Raw genomic sequence first — 13054 nt, forward strand, 5'->3', positions numbered from 1 at the left:
CTAGAGGACCTTCGAGTGCCCGAACTATGTTGACTGGCACGTTTGACGCCTTGTCAAGGCAGGGTGCCCTGGGCTGCCCTAGGGGGTCCGGGCGCTTGGAGCACCTCCGAGCGCCCGAAGCAACTCCGGGCGCCTATATCATCCTACCACCCGGAGTTGCTCCAAGCATCTGGAGCAAAGCATCTAGGCACTTGGAGTTGCTCTAAGAGCTTAGAGCACCTCCGGGAGCCTGAGCATCTAGGAGCTTGAGCATCTGGGAGCCTGAGTGATCAACCTTTGTTGACTGCTCATTTCTCCTCCATTTTGACTTCATTGGCTTGGGTGATTTAGGCCATCCAGAGTAAGGCTCACTCGAACCCATTTTCCGGTCTTCTCCTCGAGCAAGTTTTCGCTCCTACTTCTCATCCCTCGAAAATACCGCACGCTTCCTTCTCGTCTACCACCGTACTCTTCCACAGCACCTCATCTCTCGGATGTACCGAGCCCGTCAACTCTCTCCCGTGACATCCTTCTCGCAAGCTACATCTTTCCCTCGACTTCCTGTGCTTCTAAGTTCCTGCACACTTAGACAAAAGACATCAAACACACATAGGACCTAAATTAACTCGATTGATCATATCAAAACTATCTCGGGATACCTACAATCTCTCCCTTTTTGATATGCATCAACCCGAGTTAGAGTTAAGGTAAAAGCATAGAATTAATACAATGTAAATTAAAACTGGAATTTTGCAAACTATAACATTATAAACATAACCTTCCCCTAGACTTAAGCTCTCATCTTTCATTCTCCCCCTTTGATCACAACAAAATAAAGTTAGGGAAAAACAAAATTATATAAAAAAAAATTGAAACTTGTTCTAAGGGTTAAAGAAACAGAATTCAAAGCAAAAAAAAAATTATAAAATATTTTTCTAAAAATATGAATTTCCAAGATATAATAATCACACTTGCAAATTTAATTTTAAAAATAGGTTTTATATTTAAAAAAATTTTAGAAAATTTTTCTTAAAGTTCAAAAGAAGTATATGAATATGCAGAAAAATTTTCACAAAATATTTTTAAGTTTTATAGTATAAACAAAAACAATTTGTACAAAAACATAGTTTTTACAAGATAAATTTTTAAAATTCATTTTTATTCATATAAATCTCTAAAAATTTTTTAAGTATTAAGAACAGAATGCACAACTAATGAAAAATTAAATTTAAAAGAAAACTATGTTTTCTAGACTTTTTAGTTTTAAAAATAAGATTTTCGGTAAGTAATCTAAAAAAAATTCAATATTTATCAAAAAATTTCAAAAAATATTTTAAAATAGAAATTCAATGATTCTATTACTATAAAAAATTTTGATGAGAATTTCAAATCGAAAGGTTGTATGAAAAATGCTTTAAATAGACATGATTCTTTTAAAAAATATTTTAAAAATAGTTTTATTAACCTGAAAATCAAGTTGATTTTTCTATTTATGCAAAATATAATAGTAATTTTCTAAAAAAAATTAGGTTTTTTAAAATACTTATTTTAAGAATTTTAAATTTTAAATTATGATCTGCCAATTAAAAATTCATAAAAAAATTTAATAAAAAAATCATAAAAAATAATTTTGAGAGATTTTTCATTCAAGCAATAGAAGAAAAAATTTCAACAATAAATATTAATAGTAAGCATACGAACATAATTTTACAAGTAAAATTAATATTTTTAAGCATAAAACATACGTAATCATTTATTTATACTAAGCAAGATTTTGGCATTCAAAATAAATTTTTACCTACAAAATTGATAAGAAATTTCTTTGGAACATATTTTTATGATATTTTTCTAATTTGACCCTTATGATATTTAAGATACCAATTTAAGCTTATATAATTTCTCCAGGTATTTTGATTAACACATACAAAATTTCTTGATTTTTTAATTTGGTCCTTCAATTTTTCATTTTCATCCTTTAATTTATCATGCATTTCTAAAGGACATATATTTGCTAAAATTATTTTGAATTCTAAAATTCTCTTTTTCAAATTATTATTTTTAGACTTAAGTTTATATAATGATTTAGTCATTGATTTAATACCTGAATATAATTAGTTAGGAGGTAGTAAACATACCTCACTTACTAGATCCGCTCTGAAGTTTGTTACTTCCTCCTCACTGCAGCTTTCTTCTGAGCCGCCCCCTTCATCTATGCTCTCCTCCTAGTGACTTGCCATCAATGCAAGTCTAGTGTACTCCTCCAAATCAGATTCTGATGACAACTCGTCCCAAGTCGTCTTTAGGGTCTTGTGCTTTGTTGTGCTTGGCCTTTTCTTGTTGTCCTTCTTCATCTTTGGGTAGTCCTCCTTGATGTGCCCTCTTTATTGCAGTTATAGCATCTTATCTTCCTTACTCTTATTTTCTTCACCTGCACTTGAATAAATTTATTAGATTTAAAAATTTTCTTAAATTTCCTTACCATATATATTGATTCATCATCGTCAAGAGAAGTGTCAGCGTCTGAATTGTCCTTCTTGGATTTAAGAGCAATATTATTTGATTTTTCTATTTCCTAAGTATCTATACAATGAGACTTGTGAAGTTCAAATGTAGAAAATAAACTTTCAAGTGTACTTGCCTCGAACTCCTTAGAGATGTAGTAAGCATCTACTAAGGCTGACCACTCTTGAGTTCTCTGAAAGACGTTAAGTGTGTACCTTAAAGAGTCACAATTTGTTACCTTTTCTCTGAGGTTGTTGAGCTGGGTGATCATATCTTTGATCCTTGTATGGAATTGGACTACCTTTTCTCCCTTGTTGATCAAGAGGTTTGTCAGTTGGCTTCATAGGATGTCTAGCTTTGCTAGTTTGACTTTCGAAGTACCCTCATGAATCTCCAAGAATTTTTCTCAGAGATCTTTGGTAGAGTCATAGCTTTCGATCCGGCTGACCTCTTGGGGTGGAAGAATACCAAGTAGATGGAACTCTGCTTTCCCATTAGCCACAAAATTAGCTTGTTGGCTTCATCTATATGTACTCTTCTTTATCGGCTCCATGCTGATCCTTGGGTGCTACAAAACTATATTGTATAATTAATAAAATTTTTAAAGTGATCTTGAAGAATACCTTCATGTGCTTTTTCCATGTTGCGAAGTCTCCCTCAAATTTTGACAGTTAGATGCTGGATCGACCATTTCTTTTACTTTAGATGGTGGTTAGCCCTTCTGACGCGAGTCTGGCTCTGATACCAATTGATGGTCCACGGTCAGCCAGTAAGAAGGTATGAATTACCCTGAAAAAGCAAACAAACCTTTCCTGATGTTTTGAAATAATTTAGATAAAACATTTGTATAAAAGAAATAATAAACTAATTAATAAAAGAAAGAGGTATAAAAATTTACTTAGTTTGCAATTAGAAGATTGTTAACCCAAGACTATAAAAAGCTCATTTAGAATTCTCCTTCAAGTGGAGTATCCTCTTACAATATTGACAACTCACAATTAAAGTAGTAGAATAGAAAATGAACTCGTGCACAAGTGAATATATCTACTACTAAGACCAGGACTCTATTTATAGCTTGTTGGTTAGATCTTACTGTTTGCTTATGTGATAGCTCCAGGCACCTGGAATGACTCCAGGTGCCTGGGCATCAATAAAACTTTATTCACGTTGTAATGGTTCATAATGGATAGACTTTATCTAGTCTGGGCACTTAGAGCACCTCCGAGCGCTTGGAGCATCCGAGTGCCTGGAGTTACTCCAAGCACCTTGAGCGGTCAACCTTTGTTAACTGCTCATTTTCCTCCATTTCGACTCCATTCTCTTGGGTGATTTTGGTCATCTGAAATAGGGTTCACCATAACCCATTTTCCGACCTTCTCCTCGAGCAAACTTCTACTCTGGCTTCTCATCTCTCTGAAACACCGAGAGCTTCCTTCTCGTCCGCCAGCTTACTTTTTTACAGTACCTCTTCCCTCGAACGCACCGAGCCCGTTGACTCTTTCCCGTGCCATCCTTCTTGCTAGCTGCATCTTTCGCTCGACTTTCTATGCTCATAAGTTTCTGCATACTTAGACACAAGGCATCAAACACACAGGACCTAATTTAACTCGATTGATGCTACTATTCTGTAAGTGTACAGATTCATCGTCAGTAATATATAAGATTATCATATCCACAGGGACTGTTGATTAAGCACTAGTTAACTTTGCACGGCGAATTATCTAGACGAACGTAAAAGTAAAAGGAAGAGAAGAGGGAAGAGAGAGAATAGATTTTAGAGGGAATGAGCTTTGGGAGATGAATTCTAGAATTTCGATTTCATTATAATGCTAGGAGATATTACATAGATTGTTTAGTTTCTACCCTCTATGTCTATGCTCTTGTAGGAAGTTGAATTAGTCAATATCCCTAAGTATCGAATAGAGACGATTCCTGTGAAATCATGTAACGGTTAACCCCTGTCACAAGGGAGCCTTGGTAGATCACAGGAATACATGTCTAGTAAATAACAGTAAGGATAAAGGTAGAGATTTGGTACGATTTCCTACTTCCTTATGGAGGAATTGCCTCTCCTTTCAAGAGAATGCCCTAGACGTCCGTGAATGGGTTACCCTTTCACTAGGGCCCCTCGGGTATATGATCTAGAGCACTCTTTCTACGAGAGCAGCAATTCCTAAGGGATTGTTTCTCCTTTTAAGGGAACACCCTAGACGTCCGAAAAGGGTTACCCCTATCACTAGGGAACCTTGGTCAATACACTCTAGGGCATCCCTTTTGCGTGATTAATAATCCTCCACATCAATAAAAAATGCAAAGAAATATGAATTCATCAAGCATGAACAAGGCATTAACAAGTCATCAAATAGAAATATGGCGAATCTACATAGTTTTACATCTCCATCACATTACAAATACTTCCTAATCCCAGAAGAGGAGATCTACTCCATTGCGAGGGAAGAACAACCCCAAAATATGAAATAAAGCATACTTACAACCCTTGATGTGAGAAGAAGGGGAAGAAGAGATGCTTGCCGAGGTTTCCGATGTCTTGGAGATGCCTCCTTGCTCTGAAGATGGATGGAACGTCGAGGGATGGTGGTGGATGAAGCTCTAGGGTTTCCCCCAAAGGGGAAAACCCTTTCCCAAGGAGAGGGACCAAATCCCAAACCAAAGATCCCCCCAATGAATAGTGTTCTTGACCCTTTTATAGGGTAAGATACGGTTGTTGCACGGCTCGTGTCACGGCCGTGTGAGATCCGCACGGCCATGCCTATCTTCTGCACTGGTTAAGTGGCACGGTCGTGCGAGTTGACACGGCCATGCCTATCTTCTACACTGGTTAAGTGGCACGGCCGTGTGAGTTGACATGGCCATGCCTATATTCTGCACTGGTTAAGTGGCACGGTCGTGCGAGTTGACACGGCCATGCCTATCTTCTGCACTGGTAAAGTGGCACGGCCGTGCAGAATTGACACGGCCGTGTATCAAGGCCATGCCTCTACTTATAAGTTGTTCTAGTGCCTCTTAACGTGGTAATCTTGAGTTGAGGTCTTCATAAAAATTGTATATCTTGAAGTTAGCTACAATTATGTATATACCAAGTAAACAAGGGAAAGAATAAACAATCCATCCTTTTTCATGAAGTTAACAACAGAAAGTTTTCTCTGTGGAAAACTCTCTTTAGTTTTTGAATTCGTCCTTCCAAGTAAACAAGGTGGATTCAAAAACTAAGTATAGTTTTCGGCGTGAAAAATTTTCAGCTATTTATTTAGCAAAAAAAGATGGATTATTAATTATTTCTCTAGTTTACTGGTTACCAATTAATGAACGGATGAATTTATGAATCTATTCTCAGATTCATTTGTGAACAATTTTGTCCTCTCAAAATCAGGTGGAACAACTTTCCCTGCCTTCTTACTATCAGATCTCCGTCTCCGCCCACAACCACGCTCTTCGCACAGGGACATCCTTGCTAACCTCCTCCTAGGGGTTCACCCTCCTCTGGCTCCCCCTCACCTTGGTCGTCGTCTCCTACCCCTTATTCCTCTTGTACTGCTCCACTAAATGTCGTGTCACCATCATCTCATGGTTCACCAACCAGGACCACAATGACTTCTCCTACTCATCCATCCAGGATGTGTAGATCGAGTTCCTCTCTATTCATGAAACCAGAAGGCAAACAAATCAATAGAAAATGGATAAGATAGAGCATGCTCAATACGATGTCAATGGCCTCAGCCTCCATAGAGCTCACACAGGGCAAGGTTGGTTGATTAAACCTCCTCTCCTTTCTTTCATGCATCTTCCGCTGATCTTGTCTAGAATCTAAGTCGGATGAAGGCCGGATGAGATGTTGATGGCATTGACTGAGGGGCGACTGGGACACCGTTCTCGTATGTGCCTAAAAGAATGTGCCCCCACGTGGTGCTGATGGATAACGATGACTACACTGGTAGTACTTGACCTCTGCGCACACTCAGACAAGTACACTCTGACTACACGGGATGTTAGAGGCCAGAAACTAGGGGAAAAGTCCCTAGAGCAGGCTCTCCGACACTCAAGTCATGTATTTTTTTCTCCAGAAGAACAGTGTGCGAAGGAGAAAGAAAAGTAGAAGACAAGTGTGAATGTGTGAGAGAGCATACCTGTATAAGGGAGAGGACCTCCCTTTTTATATGACAGTGCGTACCTTTGGAGGCTGACTGATGTCAGAGAATATCGGGTGTTAGATCCTGTTGGGTGATGGAGAGCATGTGGCATCCTTCTATAGGCTGAAGGAAGGTTCCATTTGCAGATGACCATAGACTGTTAGTTGGCTGAGAGCTGAGGAGAGATTGTTCAAGAGCTGATCGGGAGTTGGCTTGTCGGGAGTTAGCTTACTGAGAGAACTAGGCATAGATATAATCAGGCCGTGAGAACCTGACTGATCAGATCTAGGTCAAGTATCACCCTGACTGCCTCCCAGGTCTTAGACTAAGGTGTCTTAGATCTGGAGTCCTGGTCTATGAGAACCCAACCGAGAATCATGTTGTTGACATCGTCACATGGCCCTACTTCCTCTTTCCATACCTGCTGACTGTCACGTCCCCTTAACTTCTAACTGCCATGTCTCCTTGACTTCTGACTGCCACGTTCTCTTGACTTCTGACTGCCACGTCTCCTTGACTTCTGACTGTCACGTCCTCTTGACTTCTGACTGCCGGACTTCATCGGACCCCACCATTATGCATCGTATCACAAGCCTCCCCCAAGTCTAGTCAAAGGAGGCTCAGGTCCGACTGACTAGACTCATGCTCCAGCCTTTGTTTCTTTTTTTCCTTTCTTGTTTGGCACTTCTTTACCATGAGCTACTAAGTGCAAGAGTGTGCTCGTTATAGCTCGCGGGCTAGAGTTTGAAATCTTGCCAGAGGGGTTGTTGGTCATGAGAGCAAGCTCACTTATAACTCGCACTAGGGAGAGAGTCTAGAGCCTGACCGGGAGGTCGTTGGTCGCAAGAGCATGCTCGCTTATAACTCGCACTAGGGCAAGAGTCTGGAGCCCGATCGGGAGGTCATTGGTCGTGAGAGCATGCTCACTTATAACTCGTACTAGGGTGAGAGTCTGGACGCGTGAGAGCATGCTTACTTATAACTCACACTGGGCCAGAGTCTGGAGCCCGACCGGGAGGTCGTTGGTCGTGAGAGCATGCTCGCTTATAACTCGCACTGGGGTGAGAGTCTAAAGGCATGAGAGTATGCTCACTTATAACTTGGAATGGGGAAAGAGTTTGGAGCCTAACCTGGAGGTCGTTGGTCGCGAGAGCATGCTCGCTTATAACTCACACTAGAGTGAGAGTCTGGAGGCGTGAGAGCATTCTCAATTATAACTCACACTTGGGCGAGAGTCTGGAGCCCGACCAAGAGGTCGTTGGTCGCGAGAACATGCTCACTTATAACTCACACAGGGATGAGAGTCTGGAGGCGTGAGAGCATGCTCACTTATAACTCGCAACGGATGAGAGTCTGGAGGCGTGAGAGCATGCTCACTTATAACTCGCACTGGGATGAGAGTCTGAAGCCCGATCGGGAGATTATTGGTTGCGAGAGCATGCTCTCTTATAACTCGCACTGGGACGAGAGTCTGGAGGCGTGAGAGCATGCTCACTTATAACTCACGTTGGGGCGAGAGTCTGGAGGCATGAGAGCATGCTCACTTATAACTCTCGCTGGGGCGAGAGTCTGGAGGCATGAGAGCATGCTCACTTATAACTCGCACTAGGGTGAGAGTCTGGAGCCCAACTGGGAGGTCGTTGGTCGCGAGAGCATGCTAGCTTATAACTCGCATTAGGGCGAGAGTCTGGAGGCATGAGAGCATGCTCACTTATAACTCACGCTGGGGCAAGAGTTTGGAGGTGTGAGAGCATGCTCACTTATAACTTACGCTGAGGCGAGAGTCTGAAATCCCGACTGAGAGGTGATCTGGAGGTCTGACCAAGAAGCAATCTGGAGACCTGTCTAATAAGTAATCTGGAGGTCTAACTAGGACTTGATTTGGAGATCTGATCAGGAATTAATGATCTAGAGGCCTGACCAGGAAGCAATCTAGAGACCTTACCAGTAAGGGATCTGGAGGTCTGACCAGGACTTGATCTGGAGATCTGACCAGAAATTGATCTGGAGGTCTGACTAGGAATTGATCTGGAGGTCTGACTAGGAATTGATGATCTGGAGGTCTGACCAGGACTTGATCTGGGGACCTAACCAGGACTTCATCTGAAGGTCTGCCTAGAAAGTGGTTCAGACGAGCAACATTTGTTGCTTGAAGGGATTGTGCTCGGGGATTTTAGCTTAATTTTCCCGTGACCACAAAGTTCAATACATAAGGTTTTAGTCAAATTTAAACCTTACTCTGATTTTGAGGAGTGAAGGTGCCGAATTTAGATCGATACTTCCCACCGTCTTCTTCTTCGTTTCCCAAGACCATCACATGAAATTTTCAGTCCCCGAGGCATGGTCTTCACAAGGTAGGGCGTTCATTTTCGCATATCCCTCTCCATAATTTTTCTGTCACTTCCATCATAAATGTCCTTTCATAGGGAGATGACACGTGCCCCACGAACTTAACTCATCATAATGTATGACGAACGCTTTTTGTACGCAACCCCAAATCACTTCCTCTTCTTAATATGATGGCTGACGTGTGTTATGCCGTTTTAGTTGTCCAGCTCGCTTCCCGATGCTTCCTAAGGGTTTGGTTTAAAAACCCTAAAGGTTGTCCGTCATCGTTCCCTATCGCTTCAACTTCTCTTTTCCTTCTTGCTTTCGCTTGCTTGCCTTCTTCTTCGTGTTCCTCCCTTGTCATCTATAAGTATTCTTCCTTTTCCATCTACCACTCCTTCTTTTGATCCTATAATGGCTGGCGAGATAGAAGTGCCCTGGTATGCATACTTCCGCTCTGACTTAGATAGGAGTGACCTTGAGACGATTCAGTCGAGTCTACAACTTTTTGAAGCCTACAAGCTCCATCCTCCGGGGCCTGATGACCATCCTTCTTCCCCTCCTACCGGTTTTGTAACCTTTTTCAAGGATCAACTCCTTGGCGGTCTTCACTTCCTTATCCATTCATTCTTTTCTTCCCTAAGCCGATACTTTGGCATTTCACTATCCTAGTTTGCCCCCAACGCCTTCCGCGCCATATATGGAATGGTGATCCTTTGTTGCCTATATTAGATTCCTTTGTCCCTACAGCTTTTCCACCATTATTATACCCTCAAACACTCGGAGCCGGGTGTTTTTATGGTGCAGTCCAGGGTTGGGTACAAGTTTTTTGAGGGGATACATTCTTCCAACAAGGGTTAGAAGTCTAGATTCTTCTATGTCCAATTGCCCAAGCCAGCATCCTGGACTGTTGAGTGGTGCTGCACTCTTCCAACTCCCTTTAAGCTACGCGACCACCAACATCAACCACAATGCCACACAGCTTCCAAAAAGTTAGAGGGCATGCAACTTTAGCTCTCCTTGTTGCTACGAGAGAGCATACTACACACTTTTGGGCTCAACCTCATCCAAACGCCTTTGGGTGCTCCTTTTGGTAAGATCCAATGTCCCTGCTTCCCGGTCTTCACTAACTAAGGTATCTTCTTTCTGTTTTGTAGAGGCCACCATGTTTCGCACCTACGCCCTTGATTCTTCTAAGCTACCTAGCGATATTTTGAAGAAGCTAGGCCCAGAAATTTTGGAGGGCCATGAGGTTCCTCAGGCCCCACAAGCCAGCACCTCAGCAGAGGCCTCCTCTCAACCATCCGAGGACCCCGAGACCCTTGGAATTGAAGCACTCCCTACCGAAGCGATCGCGGGTGAGAGGGCCCCCTCTCCGCCTCCAGCACAAAAGGAAGCGAGTCATCTCATCAGTCTAAGCTTTTCCGTCGAGGCCTCCTCTTTCGCAAGCTTCCTCCAATGCTAAGGCGAAAACCCCTACCCAGGTAACCCCTTCTCCAGTAATAGAGGTTGTGACCTCTCCTGTCCCCATTTTGGTCCCAGAGCAGACCATCTCCCGAGTGGGAGACCAGCCCGAGGATTCTGTGACCTCATCTCTTCCACCTCCTTCTCCTACTTCGACACCTGTCTCTTCTTCGCGCCCCAAGGAGCGCCTCAAGAGCAAATATGCCTTCACCTCCTCCTTCTATCTGTCGTCTCTCCAGGTGTTGGGCCCCATTCCTTCGGCCAACGCCTCTCCTCACTATGGCCAGGTGAAATTTCATGGGGCCCTGGCTGAGCCATGGAAGACTGTCGCCGACCAAATTTTGGAAGGCCCACCCCTGGAGTTAGCCTACCTGTTCTCCAATCACCTAGTATTGGTGAGTTTTTACTTTCTTTTTCATACCCTTGAGATAATGCTAATGTTAATCCTCCCCTACTCTCGATAGATCTGTGCCCTGGGTCTGAGCATATCACAATACATTGTCGACCTGCAGCGAGAGAACGAGTTCCCGAGGGTTCGCCTTCGAGAACTGGAATCTCCTACGACCACCAGCCACATTTTTTATTTGACCACCTTTGATAACCCGATGCAGTCCTATCTTCAGGCTATCAAGGAAAAAGCCCAAATTGCCAGGGACCTGGCCCAGGTAAAGTCCGAGAAAGTGCAAACCCTACAGACCACTATGAAGACGAGTGAATCCAAGCTTAAGTCTGAGGGACTGCGTCGTGCCTAGATCGTGGTCGATCTGGAAGAGAAGGAAGCTGAGGTGGCTTCCCTCTCTTCGCAATTGAGGGAATTGCAAGAAGCGCACACTGCTCTAGCAAGAGATCTAGAGGCAAAAAAGGCAGACCTGTCCACTAGCACCGACAGGGAAGCTGCTCTTTAGAAGCAATGGAAGGTAGCCAAGGCTACCCTCCAGTCTTTGCAGGCGGACCTTTCTAAGGCCAAGGATGAGGCTGCTACCGCACATTAGGAGCTAGCCCTGGTCTGAGCTGATGCAGGCAAGGCCCAGGGCGAGCTGAAGGATTATCAGTCCGATGAGGCTGCCCATCTGGAAGCTCACAAGGCCACCTACCTTGCTTCCAAAGAATTTGGAGAGAAGATAGGCAATCTCATCTACCGGATGATCTGTTACGGTGGTGTGGGAGCCCTACTACAGCTTTGTGAGAAAGGCTACCTCCGATCAGCCTCTCCTGACAATTTCCTAGACAGGGGTCGCCTCCTCCAGGAGCTTCCTGATAGCGCCTTTCCTTCTTTCGATGACTAGTTTGCGCTTCCTTTCTTCTGACTTTGATTTCAGCATTGTGAAGGACCTGTGCTTGGGCAGACTATCTTTGTAATGTATTGTTGTATAGTTTATTTAGTGCGTTCTCCTATAGTCCATTCTATTTCTTACTAGATATGTCTGTGTAGTTTGCTAAGTGCTTATCCCTCTTGCAGGTGTCTTGTTAACTTGGCATTTAGGTAGGCATCAAGGCATACGACCGGTCAGGTTCTTTTTCCTGATCGAGCGTATATCCTGACCAACCTATCTAATGTCCCAATCGGGTTTGATGTTTGGACTACCCGATTAGTCGCTTTGTCTGACCAATCTACTTTAGGGTGCCCAACCGAGTTTTGCGCGATCGAGCTACTCGCCTGGTCGCGAGCCACGGTACTTGAGAGTCTCGAGAGGGAGCCGCTGTAGCATCGCCTATTCCCAAAGCCACAACAAACCCCTATTCTGACACTCCCCATTGATGCGGTTTTTTAGAAAGATCCTACGGCTACCGTTGCTTTTAAGTTTATGGATGACGTTGGCTGCTTTAAATATGAACCGCTTGATGGGTGCTAAAGACGAGGCCCTTTATGCCCCCCGTGACAGCTATAAATATCCTTCGTCTTCCGCTTTGTTGAACTTTTCGTCTCAACCATAAGCCTTCCGCTTGTTGTTAGTGTCGATTGTGCTCTGCCCCTTATGTTTTACATTTTCATCATCTCATGGATTCCCCTGTGCCTACATAAGCTCTCAGAGTTTCAACTTTCACTGGCATGGATCTGGACGATCTTCGCTTCTCGTATGAAATCCCTATGGCCATGCACATCATCATACCCTCTGAGATCCACAGGGTCTCTTCCCCTCTGATAGGGTATGAGACCTTCTTCAAAGAGAAGTTTGTTGCCGGCCTTCGCTTCCCCACTCACCCTTTCTTTTCCGACGTGAGTCATTATTTCCGCATCTCCCTTTGTCAACTTACCCCTAATTCCATGAATATTTTGTCCGGATTTGTCCTCCTCTGCGAAGTGTGCGGCATATCCTGGATCCCCCGCTTATTCCATTGCTTCTTTACCCCTCACCGTCACAGCGAGGACCTTTTCTGTCTCTAGGCCCGCACTCAAACTATCTTTTTTACTCCCCTCCCATCCTCAGATTTAGAGTGGAAAGAAAAATATTTCTTCCTTAGCTTTCCCTGAGCCGTGGAATGGCCTACCCAGTGGCGCTCAGCTCTACCTCCGGCACCACCTTTATGGGATTTTCAGATGGACCCTGACTTTACAGAGGCCTCCGCACAACTAGGATGTGGCGCTTGGACCTACTAAGACTACTGACAGAGGGCGTACTATTTCTGTTCAG

This window comes from Zingiber officinale, chromosome 3A, assembly GCF_018446385.1.
Source record: "Zingiber officinale cultivar Zhangliang chromosome 3A, Zo_v1.1, whole genome shotgun sequence".
In the NCBI taxonomy this organism is placed as follows: Eukaryota; Viridiplantae; Streptophyta; class Magnoliopsida; order Zingiberales; family Zingiberaceae; genus Zingiber; species Zingiber officinale.